The 12,290-nt window shown below is 41.5% G+C and overlaps 1 long non-coding RNA gene across 1 annotated transcript; it reads right to left on the bottom strand.

Moving 5' to 3' along the window:
- Positions 1-1,023: 1,023 nt before the first annotated feature.
- On the bottom strand, positions 1,024-2,492 carry LOC125747665 (uncharacterized). Its single transcript, XR_007399361.1, has 3 exons — positions 2,373-2,492; positions 2,072-2,136; positions 1,024-1,820 (listed from the first exon to the last, which is right to left on the bottom strand). It is a non-coding gene; the product is annotated as an uncharacterized LOC125747665 (long non-coding RNA).
- Positions 2,493-12,290: the final 9,798 nt, after the last annotated feature.

The raw sequence follows: 12,290 nt of genomic DNA, 5'->3' as shown, positions 1-12,290 counted from the left end.
TCAATCTGTCACTGACTTTTTAAACCAATATATTTATTTTTTTTAACCGAGTTGTTGGTGAAATTTAACAAAATCATGGGACAGCTGAGGTGCCCCTGAGGAGAAGTTTGGGAACTGAAGCGGTGTTCATCTAGCCATCCAACTAGATATCAGTAACTTCTTAGAAAACAGAAGAAATTATTACTAGTTTTTATTGTGTTACTCTTAATTTGCACATGCTCTAATGTTAAATTGTGTTATTTGTTCTAAGCCAAAGTACACTTGCTACCCAGATAAACAGCTTTAAACATTTCTTTGGACTGCCTAAGACTTTTCACAGTACTGTATATATACACACACACACACACACACACACTGTACCATCAGTCAAATTTTTAAACTGGTTGTCATTGATGCCAGTTGTGTATGTGTGTTTGTGTGTGTGTTTTATTTATTAATACTACAGGTTAATTTGAAAAATTTATTTAAGATGTAAGAAACATGCTTTTGCACTAGCATGTTTCTATCCTATTCTAAACAGTCTCACTGGCCAAATAAGGCTTTATGGGGGCACAGACTCTAGGTGAATGAGTGAGATAATGGTCACAATCGCAGCCTGGACCTGAAGTGACGTGTCAGGACCTGCCATTTCCCTTCTTCGCCAGAGAGAGAAATGGAAAACATCTACAAACAGACAAAAAAACAAAACACAGTAAACTGCTCATATAAGCCAAAGAAGAAGTACTTCTGAGCTATGGGTGAATGCATATGTGCATAGCAGTTAGACACACCTACTTGAATTTTATCTCTGCTGAAATCTAACCAAATTTCTTTAGCAAGTCCGAGGTCAATGGCTCAAGAGTTTTACAGACTTTCCCAGGTTAGATGAACATTTTTTATCATCAGTGCAGGAAAATCATGACTTGATTTCACTTGCTTGTGCAAGATTAAAAAATTTTGGCAAAAAAAATATTGCAGTTTTAGTGCACTGCGGTGAAACAACAATTGATAAATGAAGAAAACTGAAGTTTATTTAATAAAATTATCTGAATCATTTTTGTACTTCCTACATGCTTAATTTATTTCTATCAGCTTATCTATCTATGTGTCGCCTGTACATGGGTAGCATGTCAGTAAAGCCCACTTGACTTGACCTTGTTATTCCACAAACCATTACAGCCTCACTGCAGAATGGGGGATTTATCACAACACTGCATCTTCTCCCTTGTTTCCAGTGAGGTGACAGGAACAGGTGGCTGGAGGCCAACGGGCTTCCATGGAACATGACTGTAGATATTTGCATACTGAATAAAAACAGATGCTTGTCTCAGCTGGATGTTTTCTACACTACTATTCTTCTTTAAAGAATAAATTAGCTGCAGAAAAGACGACACTTAAATTCACTCTGTATTATTCACTGTACGTTAATCGCACCGTGGGTTATAAAGTATAGTCTTTTTTTCTAAAACAAACAGATCCACCAACAACAGCAACGAAACTCAATCATCTTCATAACAGATTCAGTCAAGATGCTGCTCCCGAGCCCAAGAGATAATTACAGGGTACAGCTCCCTTACTCAAGTCTGTCCACTGCTGACATTGCTCACATACACCCTGTAGGTGGCAGCACTGATATTATGTGTTACTAGCTCAGGCCAGGAAATGGAAGCTAGGCTGTTGAAACATGGGCCCAAGTCCATAAGCTTCTCTGGGTCAAATTCAAGTTCGGAAATGGAGAGGGAGTCCAGATCTGGAGTTGACGGACAAGACCCCTCGTCGGCGTAAGTGTGGAGGTGAAAATCACTGAGCTCGTTCTTGGAGTCCTGGATGGAACAGATTTTCTGTAGTGTGAAGATAAAGAGCATAAAACTACTAGCAGTGAGAAAGCTGTAAATCTGGAGGTAGAACTATGGAGTAGTGGAATGGGGAGGATGCAGGGTGGGAAACTGTAGATAGAAATGTTAGCGTGATAACAGGATGTTAGAGTAACAGCATACAGAACAGTGAGGCACTGCAAAGCCAGCTACTGCAATACAGCTAAACAGGTTTTACAGGGTGAGATAAAAGGAAACAAGAAGAGATGTAAACATACCTTAGAAACTAAAATATCCAGTGTTTTTTGTATTCGGAAAATGGCAACATTTTGTTCTGGATTCCCTTTGTATTATTCAAAAAGGAGAAATGATAGAAACACTGGTTAACAAAATAATATTTAAGCAATAAAACTAAGTGCATCTTTATTCTAATTACTGTTTAATCAGACAGTAAAAATGCCCAAAGAAAGTACTATGTATATGTAACAAGGCAGCATGTGTTAACTTTAATGTGGAAATTGAATGATACCATTCAAACATCTCCTGCTTCTGTATGTATGATATTTAAATGTCTGTTACCTCACAATTATCGCCTAGTCTCTCTGTTCTGGATCGAAGCAGGTGGAATCCAGAATCAGGAACTTCCTTTGGTTTTTGTTTTCCACGGGTTATGGATAAAATAATTAGAAGTAGAGATGCTGAAAGACAATTAAAAAATCAGCATTCTACTGATAAAATATGCATAAGATCAGTGGCATCAGTTATTAAGAATATATAGATGTAATGCAGGGGTGGGACCAGGGTTCAAGTCCCCCCCATGGTTGTATGTGTGTCGGGTTTACATCTTCTCCCGTTGTCATTGTGGGGTTTCCCCCCACAGTCCAAATATGTGCTGAGGTAAATTGAAGCTGCCAAATTGCCTGTAGGTGTGCCTGTGTGAGTGAATGGTGTGTGACTGTGCCCTGTGATGGGTTGGTGCCCCATCCTGGGTTGTTCCCTGCCTTGTGCCCTGTGATGGGCTGGTGCCTCATCCTGGGTTGTTCCCTGCCTTGTGCCCTGTGATGGGCTGGTGCCTCATCCTGGGTTGTTCCCTGCCTTGTGCCAAAAGGTTCTGGACCCCCCATGACCCTGAGTAGGACGAGTGGTTGCAGAAAATTTATGGATATGTGGTGCTATGTGTATGATGCTCATTGAAATACATTCTTTAAGACCATGGCCAGCTTTCATACCATAGATGACATTTTTTAAATGAAATGTTCTCCTAGTCTATATAAGTTTGAAGGCAGATGATAAGTAGAATACATTCATCCATTTTCCAACCACTTAGCTTGCTCTGGGTTGCCTGGAGGTTATTCCAAGCTCCTAAGTACACTGGGAAGAGCACACACAATGGGTAACTTAGAGATTCCAATCAATCAAAATTCTCATTGCACTCCTGCAGAAGGAGCCCAGAGACCCAGGGTGACACAGGAAGTGAACTGTAGGGTGACTTAACCTAAATAAAACTTGGTTCAGGTGAAGCAGAAACACTTTGGGCTGTCGGTCAGGACTGTGAAGACATGCTGAACTTAATAGGAAGAGTCAGACACCATTGTCCAGTCTTACCAGGAATTACAATTAAATACCACTTCCACAACTCAGGGAAGTCATGCAGTTATCGGTAAGTGCGCAGGTAACTAATATAAATTTTCTGTAACGCAACACTTACTTGTATATCTACGCACACTCTCAAATATAACAGAAGGGGAGCTTTCTGCTGAGAAGTTAACGAACTGAAGGAACCAAACTATACGCACTGCCTCCCTGCCAGCTGCCTGCATCCTCACTTTGCCGTCTTACAGTCATACGTCTTACGTACCCACGTTACCTGTCCTCCTACGTGTCAGCGTGAGTAAATTATAATAATTAACGGGACTTTTGTACAGGGAGGTTATGGAGTTTCCAAACACACAGGGTAGGAAGTGTGAAGTCAAAGTGCTATCAGCTGAGCTATATTCCCCCTGAAAACTATCAGTGTTTCTCTATTTTCAATTTCAATTCTTAATGTAAACTAAGGGCTACCCTTACCTCTTTCCAGTTTTTATTCATCTGTTTCCAACAAATCATGCACTATGAAAAGTTAAATTATTGTTTTCATGGTGGAGAGATTTGAACTGGAAATTAGCAATTTGGAATGAATTGGAATGACGCTCTATTTACAGCTAAGACAAGCCAAACAGAACATTTTATTACTTATTGCTATTTAATTGTATTGTAAATGTGTCTGACATGGTATGAAATTTCGGCAGAAATCTCATTTTAATTAAAATTAAATTGCCTGACACTTCAAACTTAAATAATTTTATAATCAAAGTTGATTTCTTTCTAAACTGCTTCTTATAGTGATATGAATGGCATGGAAGGGGCAACATTTGAAAGACGCATCCCTTACCTAGTAGCAGGAAAATGGCAGCAAATATGACCCCAAAAACTCCGGCCTTGGTGACAGCAGACATCACTCTATGGCATGTATTTGGGGCGATGCAGTGACACACAGTCACTGAGAGATTCTGCTGGGAGGGCAGCCCCTGTTGGACGTAGATCCGCGGGAATAGCCTGTGCTTCCCGGGATAGACCAGGCTCTCTCACCAGCTTCACAGATGTCCCTGCAAGACAACATTCTTATGCACCACTCACAGGCAAACTGGGTTTTAAGCAGCCCAAACACATTTAAAGACCTTACTACAGCACACAAAAACTATGGAATATTTTTGTCAGTTTATACATCAAGGACTAAACTGGCAAATCACAGCCCCTGTTTCTTACTCCCTTAGTAGGGATCTTATACACAGATGCCATTGCTTCAAATAAAATATATTAAATAAGCAAAATGCTGATATTAAATTCAAGGATGTCCTAAAAGAGCAAAACATCTCCTAATTGGTCAGCAGGAAACAACAGAAATAAAATCACTGAATAGCCAGGTGTCGCATATGTCACTATAGAGCATATCAAATAGTTCCACAGTCACTAACATCAAAGTAGGGAAACATATATAAAAGAAAACAGTAGACAGGCTATCAATATATACTTTACTGAAATTGGGGTCAAGACTCCACTGGCTCTTGATGTCTCCCAGGAGTTCAAAGTGGAAGGGGCCAGAATTTGGGTCTCCATCCAGGTCATAGGCTGTGATGTTGACCACATTGGCTTAAACAGGCATAGCTGCATCACTTTTTCAGACAGCTGGGGAACATTATCGTTCTGGTCTATGAGGTGGATGTTGAGTGTGGCTGTTCCATTCATCCGGGGATTCCCTGTGGTGGAGAGACGGTGACCCTTTTGGTTATGAAAAGGCATGAAATTGACATAACTTTGCAAGATCACTGTCTCATTGGAATATAGCACGGAGATTTAAGGGCAATTTTTTTGGTTGACAACACCAAGCCTAACTTGGTGTATTCATTCTGAAAATGCCTATCTATATAAGAAACACCCTTTATTAATTTAAGTGGAGGTTTCCCCTGAATAGGCTGTATGTAAAATATATAAGTACCAGTATAATGCTCAATTTGGTAACAAACTCAATACAATTCAAATAAACAGAACTTTGCCTGCCTGTGGCATGGGATTTATCTATGGCATGGTCTTGAGTTTGAGACCAGTGTTGCATGCAAACAGCTCCTTGTTGAACTTGTTCAACAAAACATGTTGAGACCAAATACTAATAAAATAAAAGAGGACATCTGGTCCTTGGTATTTCTTTTTAAATACAGCTGCAATTATGACGGTTTCAGCTAAACAAATTTATTGTGTCACTTTTTACTGAAAAAACTGGTCCCAGTGAGAAAATATGTTCTAGTCTCTATATTTAACAAATGCTGTGATGTGTGTAATATTCCAAACGCCTCCGGGCTTAATCTTCTGTCACTTTATTAGAAAACATACAATTGTGAGAAAAAGTGTTTTTAAATCTTAATTTCTTCATGAGTTACTCATAAAACGTAATCTGATCTTAAGTTATAATAATAGAAGTATCAAAAAACAATGGATATCACATTTTACATGTTTACATTTTACAATTCCGTATCTTTGTTGAACAGATAGTTTAAACGGTCAAAGTCATTGACAGAAAAAAAGTATGTGAACCTTTATGATACCGAACTCTTGAATGGAGACAGAATCAGATGTTTTAATTAATTCAGGTGTGGAACTGACCTGTCCTGTCACACAGAAAGCCACATGACGTTGCTTACCTGCTATTCATAGTGCAATTTTGATAAAGTGTGATAAGCAGTAATTAAGTGCAGACAGTGTCAAGTACAAAGAAGTAGCTGGATTGTGCAAAAGAGTATCTCCTAATCACTGTGTTTGTCTGATAAGAAATTTCAAGACGTGTTTGAATGAGGTCAATCATCAATCGTGGAATTTCCACTGGTCGCTAAATATAAAGCGTCACATACTTTTTTCCATCGGCTATTTTGACTGCTTAAGCCACATATTCAATAAAGATACAACAGTGTAAAATGCTGTGTGTGCTACTTGTTTGATGAAACTTAAATGATAGACATTAGATGGATCTGGAGATCGGGGTAAGACTGACTCCATGTCCCTCAACTTTGCGAAAGGACAGTGGCTGCAAGTTGCTGGATCCTGGTTCAAAAGCCCTGAGCTACATCGTTGGACTTGGCACCTCAATACTGGTGGTGCGGCGAAAGAGATCGATCACATCCTCATGGGCAGATGCTGGAGGTTCCTGCACTGCAGGGCCTACAGAAGTGCCCAGTTTGTGAATTCTGACGACAGAATTGTTGTTGCTACTCTGAAGATTCAGCTTAGATCCAGTAGGCTACCACCTGCTAGGAGAATGAGGCTGGACTTGGCCAGACTCCAAGATCAAGCTGTTTCTGATGAGTTTAGACGCAGTTTGATTGAGGAACTTGCAGACTTGGGTGCAACTGCCAACTTTAATGTGATGTGGGAGACCTTCCGTGATAAGACCCTGAAGGTAAGGCTGGGCGATATCATATCGATTTTATATGGCGCATACACAATGATCACCCAGACTTCAGATGAAAGGCGAAGCATTTGGCCGGACGTCAGCTTTTTGATACTATACGGATGTTTATTTATGCCCACAATTTGTTAAGCAGAATAATAATATGACTAAAATATTAATGAGGCATTTTATGACACTCAAAAGTTACCAAATTCAGCATATCCTTATGTTTAATAAATGTGTCAGACTTTAAACTTCAAAAAGTACCAGCACACCACCGACGTCTTTTTACCTTGTCTATCCACAAGATCTCCTCTTCTAAAAGATATTGTGGCTGCTGAGCTGTTCCTTTCTTCACTGACACTTCAGTGCAAATTGCACTAAAGTGTACCAAACATAGTATAGCAACAGCACTGTCTCAACAGTTCCAACGTGCGTTCTCGCCCCTGATGACCATGCTCATTATGCAGTTGCACAAACACCGCCTGTCACAATGCTGTAGGCAGGACTAACTGCAACAGTTCTTCAGCCCCATCAGAATGGAACACCTGGCAGTAAAGCACCCCATGGAGCATTACCAATCTATCCCAGTAACATCCAGAACTCAAGAACCTCTTGAATGACCGAGTCAGCCTCCTGCAAAGCAGATAAATCAGATACTGTATGACCAGGCAATTCCTGGATTTTTGTAATACTTTGGGAACAACAGTTCCCGGGACAACACTTCCCAGTAGGTTCTAATCTAACCATTTCTGCCGGGACAACACATCAACACAGTTGCTCCGCCCTGAATGATATTTGATTTCAAAATCAAAGGAAACAAATTGGGCAACACATCATTGCTCCATGGCCCCCAACTTGGCAGTGGACAAATGGATGATGGGGTTATCAGTGTAGATGATACACTTGTGACCCAACAACTACTCCCTAAACTACTCCGTCATAGCCCATTTAAGAGCAAGGAACTCTAACTTCATAGAGCTATAGTTAGACATATTCCATGGGCAGTGGTGGCTTAATGGTTAGGGAAGCACACTTGTAATTTGAAAGATTGCAGGTTCGAATCCCTGACCAGCAAGGCACCACTGAGGTACCTTGAGCAAGGTACCGCCCCCAAGCACTGCTCCCAGGGCGCTGAATTAGCTGCCCCCTGCTATGTCACATTGTCACATACGGGTCAAAATGCAGAATACACATTCCGTTATTGTGTGCTGTGGTCTGTCGACAATGACAGTTGATCACTAAATTCTCAATATTCCATTCTGTGGGCCTAAGACAACGACTGGCGTAAGCTACCGCACGTATCTTACCCCCTTGTTCCTGTGAAAGGACAGCCCCAAAGCCACTTTGGCTGGTGTCCATCTCCAATATAAAAGGGAGAGAGAAATCAGCATATGCCCGGACCGGGGCTGTGATAAGCTTACCCTTCAGAGCCTCAAAGCTCTCCTCACTCTGCAGTGGGCGAGCCAATTTAGCAAAGCCCTGTACAAAATGGCGATAATAGCTCGTAAATCCCAATAAGAAATGCAACTCTGATGCATTACTGGGTCTAGGCCAATTAGCCACCGCGTAAATTTTCCCAGGATCAGTCGACACTCCGCAATACGACGTGACTAAGATACTGAGCCTCCTCTTGGAAAAAAGCATACTTCTCTAGCTTGACCTTAAGGCCCTCTTGTTTCAGCCGGCTTAACACCACTTCTAACCTCTGCAAATGCTGGGACACACTAGAGGAAAAAAACCACAACGTCATCCAAGTATAGGAGCAGGGACTGACACTGCTGGTCCCCAAACATAGGCTCCATCAGCCTCTGTAATGTACTGAGTGCATTGCACAATTCAAAGGGCATACGATTCCATTCAAAAAGGCTGAACGTGGTGCAGAACACCATCTTGACCTTATCCTTCTCAGTCACTGGAACTTGATTGTAACCACTCGCAAGATCCTTAGAAGAAAAGCAACATGCCCTTGGCAAAGCATCCAATGATCCTCAATGCAAGGAACGCATCCTTCTGGGTGTAACTATTAAGGAGGCGGTAGTCAACGCACATGCACAAACTGCCATCCTTCTTTTTGGCGAGAACAATGGGAGAGGTGAAAGGACTACAGCTCTCATGAATCACCTGGGCCTCCAACAACAGGTGATTATGGGTCTTATTCACCTCATACTTGGAGGGAGGAATACATCGATGAAGCTACCAAACTGGAACAGCATCTACAGTAACAATGGAATATCATGGGAAATGAGATCAGTACACCCCAAACCTCCCTCGTGGGCAGAAAAAACTGTTTTGTACTCATATAAAAGATACTTGGTCTGCTTGTGAGGAAGTTGGGGGAATCCAGGCACACAGATGGCTATTCAGTCCTAGCTCCTGCAGCTTAGTAGACAGTCTGTGAGGGACTATCGTGTTGAACACTGAGCTGTAGTCAATGAACAACAGCCTTACATAGTTCCCTTGCTTCTTTTCCACGTGGCTGAGGATTTGTGTGCAGGACGAGAGAGATGGCATCGTCTGTGGATCGATTGGGGCAACAGGCGAACTGGAGTGGGTCTGTGGAGCGTGGGATGGAGGCAATAATAAAGTCCTTAATGAGTCTCTCAAAGACCTTCATGACTACCGACGTAAGTGCAACTAGCCGGTAATCATTTAGGCATGAGGGCTTGCTGTTCTTGGGGATTGGAGCAATGTTGGATCTGTTAAAGCAGGTTGGAACCACAGACTGAGCCAGGGACTCATTGAAGATGAAGGTGTGGACTCTGGTCAGCTGATCTGTGCAGTAGGCGCCCAGAGATGCTGTCCGGTCCCGGTGCTTTCCTGATGTTGACGCACTGCAATGCCCTCCGCACGTCGTGCTCCTCGAGGCTGATGATGTCACTGTGCTCCCGCAGCAGTGTCGCCACAATGAAAGTGTTTATGGACGTGTTCGCTATGGCGTTGTTTTGCTAACCTCACTGCGCGCTGTACTCCATACGATGCTGCTTTGAAAGCGCTCATATCGCCGGTGGTGAGTCCTGCATTGTATGCAGCGGTACGGGCGTTCACAGCCTCGCGGATAGTTGCATCCACCCATGGTTTCTGGTTGGTGAACGTCTTTATTGTTGCTGTGGGGCAGATGTCGTTAGCAAATGCTACTTCTGCAAACTCGTCAACGTCAGGTGCGCATGACCAGAACATATCCCAGTCTACGTCATCAAGCACGTCCTACAGCGTGATAATTTGTAACTAAATACTTTGAGAGATTGTGTTTCATGTATTTAAAATACTTAGCAAAATATGTCATTCTATGAATTTATTTTCTGTCATTTTAAGGCCATTCAGTCAATCACCAGCAATCACCAGGCTTACAGACTTTTAAATATCACCGTCTTTGGCTAGATGCAAATCACATGACAGATACTGTTGGGCCCGGCTTGCTGCTTGTGAACTTTGTTTTCCTATGACCAGTAATCCAAGTAAAGAAGCTGTTTGGGTTCTCAGAGAAAATTGCTTTAAGGTAAAATCTGTAGTACGATATAGTTCACTGAATGTCATTATAGAACTGAAAAATAGAGCAGTCAGCAAACAGCAGGGCTGTGCTCTAGAATTTGTCAATTAACTTGCTAGCCTGCTAGTGGCATTCTAATTAACTTCAACAGGCATGCTCCGCTAGTGGAAACTTGTGGTTTATCGTATAAAGCTTCATTTTCCGCATTAGAGATACACAAGATCTCGAGGGATTAAAAGTAGGATGCAAATTTCCCAAGGTTTGCCTTATCTTTCTTATCGTGAGGGATTTAAAAACGGGTGGAGTGAAGCAACGAAGGGCACAGGCGAAACAGGGCACCTTTTCATGCCTCTGTGAGATGAATGTTGTTTGTCTCACATTTGAGCAGCTGCCATGGGGGTGATTTTGTCATGACCTGCGCGTCCAGTCCTCGCGTGTGCCACGCCCGCCCCATTGTCCGCGGGTGAATTCCCATCGTATCAGCTGTCTAGGGGTGGTTCTGATTTCATGTCCAGTATTTAGTCCGCATTCACGTCTGCTTCCCCAGGTCTGTCATTAACATTTGTACCGTGTGGTTACCAGTCTGTCCCAATAAAGCCCGTCCTGTGGATTTCCATCTCCCTGATCCTGCTCGCTCGCCCGCCAAACGGATCATTACAGATTTATTTATCTTCAGCCCTGTGTTTGTCAAGGTCGCTGGTTCAAATCCCATGGCCTGTAGAGTGATAGTCCATACATAATAAAATATAGACAGTCCCCAGGTTAAGAATGTCTGACTTCTGGACAGATCGTATGTGTTATAAAGCCTATGGCATAAAAAATATAGGTATAATGCAGTGGTTAGTAATAACGAAGGCACACAATACTTTGTGACACTCATGAACACATTTGTGCGACTTCAGCAGTTCATTGGCTCGAGGTACAATACAGTATAGTAAATATATACCATGTGCCATATTCTAAGACAAAAATTTTAACTGACATTAAATAAGAACTATATGTACCTGTTCCTGCATATTCAACTTGAAGACAGACTTAGGGAATGGATCTTATTTGTAACGGTACAAAAGAGTAGATTTGTTCCCCTGCCAAAGTTGCCTTTTCGCCATCCCCATCTTGCTCTCTATGAGACACATATAAAGGTGAGGGCAGGCTTAGGGTCACAGCGCAGGGTCAGTTAGCGTGCAGCAGCCCTGCACTGGGGGCTAAGGCCCTTGCTAACAGCACAGTGGGATCAGTCTGCCAGCATTGGCATTCAAACCTAAATCTTAACCCACTGAGCTACACATCACCCCAAATTAACCCTGTGATAAAAGCAATGATGGTTTATGACTTGATTTCCTGATGAACTGTGTAACCTGATACTTGAGGCCATCTTGAACTAGTAATTTTCATTGTGCTCTGCTAGTATTTATTATTTAACCGGTTGTCATTATCAAAGAGTTATATATGTCAATGTGACCTGAATGTACATTTAATTTATGTGTATTCACTTTTTTATTTTATTGCATATTACATATCAGTCATGTGTCATGTGGTTCTAAGAATTTTCTTTCTAGCTAACGACTTATTTTCTGGGAACTTAGAGATGATGCTGTGGGTTTTTTATGTAGTTACAGTATTTACTGCTTTCCTGTACAAGCGTTGATGTCACTCTTTACATTATGTATTATACTTTCTGCAACTCACAGGGGAGAGCCTCTGAAAACAGATTTAAATACATAAAACCTATATTTCACCGTAAATTAACATTAAAATGGATGTTTAGGATTTCCTAGTCAGTATTAAACTACTGTAATAAAATAACAAAAATATTTCTTGTTATTGTTGCATTTAATCATTTTGAAAACATTGACCTTAGTCAGAGCTGAAAAGTAAATGAATGAATGGAAAACTTCACAGTACCTTAACTCTTATGTATTGTCAATATATATCAATATAATATCAATATAATAAAAAGTGCATCATACTTTCTATTAGTCATGATTCTGATGCTCCTGTACATCTGCATCAATAAATACAATGGGGA

This window comes from Brienomyrus brachyistius, chromosome 8 (assembly GCF_023856365.1).
Source record: "Brienomyrus brachyistius isolate T26 chromosome 8, BBRACH_0.4, whole genome shotgun sequence".
Classification (NCBI taxonomy): Eukaryota; Metazoa; Chordata; class Actinopteri; order Osteoglossiformes; family Mormyridae; genus Brienomyrus; species Brienomyrus brachyistius.
This window is presented reverse-complemented; position numbering and strand designations above follow the sequence as displayed.